Source organism: Alosa sapidissima, chromosome 21 (assembly GCF_018492685.1).
Source record: "Alosa sapidissima isolate fAloSap1 chromosome 21, fAloSap1.pri, whole genome shotgun sequence".
In the NCBI taxonomy this organism is placed as follows: domain Eukaryota; kingdom Metazoa; phylum Chordata; class Actinopteri; order Clupeiformes; family Clupeidae; genus Alosa; species Alosa sapidissima.
The window spans coordinates 765792-769010 of NC_055977.1; the positions used below are offsets into that span (position 1 = coordinate 765792).

The window sequence follows — 3219 nt, forward strand, 5'->3', positions numbered from 1 at the left end:
GTCATTTCAAAGTAAGTTGTTACATTATATTATCATATATATCATATCATATATTATCAATATTATGTATCATAATATTACTGTCTCTGAATTGTAAGGTATTACACTACTATTGCATTACTTTTAAAGGAGAATTCCGGTGTGATATTGACCTAAAGTGTATCGAAACATGATACCGAGTGTGAACGTATGTCTCATAGCCCATCTCGGCTTGTCCCCTGCACTCCAAAATCTGGCGCTAGTTAGCCGATGCTACCAACATCTTTTTCAATAGTGGTGCTTCGGCATCGGTAAGGAGCAGGAGCTTTAGGAGCCCACAGGAGCTGCTGTGAGGTGCTGTTTGCAAAGTCACGTTGATTTAGTAAGCGGCAATCCACACTTCAGTATTGTTAGTGTGGAGGTGACTCTCTGTAGATCTGAGACATTTCCTAATCTTTTTCTTTCTCTCTTTCTGTGTGTGTGTGAATGGGTGTATATTTGTATTTGTGTGTGGCTATGTGTGTATGAGAGAGAGACACATACAGAGGGAGAGAGAGAGTGTGTGTGTGTGTGAATGGGTGTATATTTGTATTTGTGTGTGGCTGAGAGAGAGGGACAGAGAGAGGGAGAGAGAGAGAGAAACAGACAGAGAGAGAGCGAGAGAGAGTGTGTGTGTGTGTTCCAGCTCTATAGGACCTGACCTGGACCACAGCTGCACTCTGGACACTGAGATCAAAGTACGAGCAATCAGTGTAGGCTATATGTGTGTGTGTGTGTGTGTGAATGAGAGAGAGGGAGAGAGAGAGAGAGGGAGAAAGACAGAAAGAGAGCGAGAGACAGAGAGAGAGAGTTAGTGATCTCCTTGTACTCAACACATCAATTATTGGCCAGAGTTTATGTAGTGAATTCAAAAGTGTTTGCCAGTGTCAACATAAGATCAGTTCTCTGTTATAGCCTGGTTTAGGTGTACATTTTTAACATGCTTTCATAAGGAACTGACCATGCCAATTGTGTGACTGTTTCCTGATGTTTTCTTTATTATTATAGTTGCCTTTACCTATAATAATAATAGGTTATATACCTTATATTGTAAGTAGGCTATACAATAGTCATTCACACATTCAAATTGGCACAAGTCACACACGTTTGTTCATGCTTCTATTAGCCTATTTAAATTTCACATAATTCTGACTTACCAAGTAATTACCAATAAACCAATTGTAGGCTACAATAGGCTATTAACCAACCTAACAACTCTGAGTAACGCGCCCTTCTTAGAATTCATGCCTAACTGTGTCAGGGGGAGTTCTTCCGAAAGCTCGCTCGCTCATTCCCCGTAGCGAACAGTCGGGGTGCTGTAGCCACGGGTTCCATATTGAAGTCCGTAATCTGCTTACGAGTCTCGCGCGCTCGTTCGGGTGGGTCATCTCAGGCCACGTCGCGCAGCCGTCCAGCTCGGTCTGGCCGCTCGCAGGTAGAGCTTCACTCTCACCGCTCCCGATGAGAAGGATTACTGTCGTTGTTGTGTTGGCCAGAACTGGTTCCCAGCCCCTGAGGTGAGTCGTTTGTGTGTCATTGTGTGTGTGAGTAGGCTAGCTTATGTATGTAAATGCGTGTAGCTTCTTTTCGCGGTTCAGCGTTGGGAGACAATTCCGGGATGGATGTACAGAAATGCAAATGACCCAGACACATCTGCGTTTCTGAGATCACGTTTGCTACAGACGCCTGAGACCCGCACTTGATGATTGACGAGTTGTTTTGATGTAGTCAAAGTTTACGGTACGTTTGATATCCGTTTCATATCATGGTTGCAGCGAACGGAACTGACACGCTTTTAGATAGCCTATGAGCTGTGTGGTTCGGTTGTGTACAGAAATGTTCACGGCGACCAAGAATTTGCGCTTACAAATGCGTATGTAGTTGAATTTAACATATTGTTCTATGACTTACTAAGTTCACTTATGTTTTTGGTCCAAATGTTATTTTAACCTGGTGTCGATGTGTCTTATTTTTGTTTTATTTTAACGCGGCCAGCCATGAACGCGTTAAAATCATTGGGTAGGCTACTTCACAGTCCGTGTTGATGATTGCATGGACAGTTCAGAATTCTTGACTTGTCTTGGTCTGACTACATTTCTAAAACGAAATGAAACTTCTGAAGCCACGCTTGTTGGCCCAGTTTTGTTTCCGCAACATAGGCAACACCTCACGAATAGTGTGGTTGTGTAAGGAAATATAGTCATGGCCATGCTTTCTGAAAATATGCCCTACATGTTATGCCATCTTCCACTCACGTTGGCTTATGATTGTGCTATTATAATCAACATGTTAGCCTAGGCCTATCTCTAGTTGACTAATGGCCTAATTCATTTCTCTAGCCTCCTAGCTTGTCTGAAACAGCAATGATTTTTAGGACGGCGTGTAGCCTACATGCTTTAGCTTTTGCTGCTTGATATGGACGTAGAGCCATTACGTAGTGGTAAGTCAACTTTACTTTTTCAACGTGCACGGGGTAGACGTTTGGTTGCTTTTTAAATGGTTGCTCATTCTGTCTACCTTAGGACGCGAAAATAGGCTATTCGCTTTCTTCTTCAAATGGCGAATTAACAAGTGGCAAAGGGAAACAATACGACACTGTTCACTCGGAGCTATAAACTGGAACACTGGAGCACCACTGTTTTTCGCTGGTCTGCATGGTCGCGCAGAACTGAGTGGGAATAAATGTGACATTAATGTCCCTCCTAGCTTGCCATAGATCAGGGATTTCGTTACATGCGATCAGAATCCTGGGCGATCATAGATTCTGCCTAGCTGCCGACGAGGGTATTCCAGGTCAAACGACCGACTTTGCAGCGGCGCCCTGCAAGAGCTGAAGTTAATTCGCAAGATGGTGAGGCTGTCAACAGCTGCCTTGACGATGTAAGTTCATCAATCCAGTCGATGGCAGTTAAACGGCCAATTAATCTCCATGTATGTAGGCTATCTGTTGCTGCGTTATTACGGTGTTGTTTGTGTACAATATTAGTTAATCTGCTCGTCTCCGAATGAATTCCCCCGATGACAAGCAAACTTACGATCCAAACATTATTAGTCAGTCGATAGCCTAATATCGTTCTGCGCAGGATTGGCGAAGGCCTAAATGTCGCCATGTCTCCCTTTATTATGCCGTTGAAGTGTAACGTACTTAATGCCATAGCCTGGTAGCCTACTTCAGATTAGCATAAGAACTTTGACGTTGAC

At 43.4% G+C, this 3219-nt stretch overlaps 1 protein-coding gene across 5 annotated transcripts in view; it reads left to right on the forward strand.

Annotated features, from left to right (window-relative positions):
- The first annotated feature begins 1266 nt into the window (after positions 1-1266).
- Positions 1267-3219, forward strand: part of thrb (thyroid hormone receptor beta) — a 180496-nt gene continuing 178543 nt past the window's right edge. Inside the window, exon 1 of one of the 5 annotated variants that reach the window (XM_042075655.1) lies at positions 1267-1535. The gene's annotated coding sequence lies outside the window, so the exon portion shown is untranslated. Of the gene's footprint in view, positions 1536-1589; positions 1759-2764; positions 2899-3219 lie in introns of those variants that run through there. The other 4 variants (XM_042075660.1, XM_042075659.1, XM_042075658.1 and 1 more) reach the window with 4 other exon arrangements.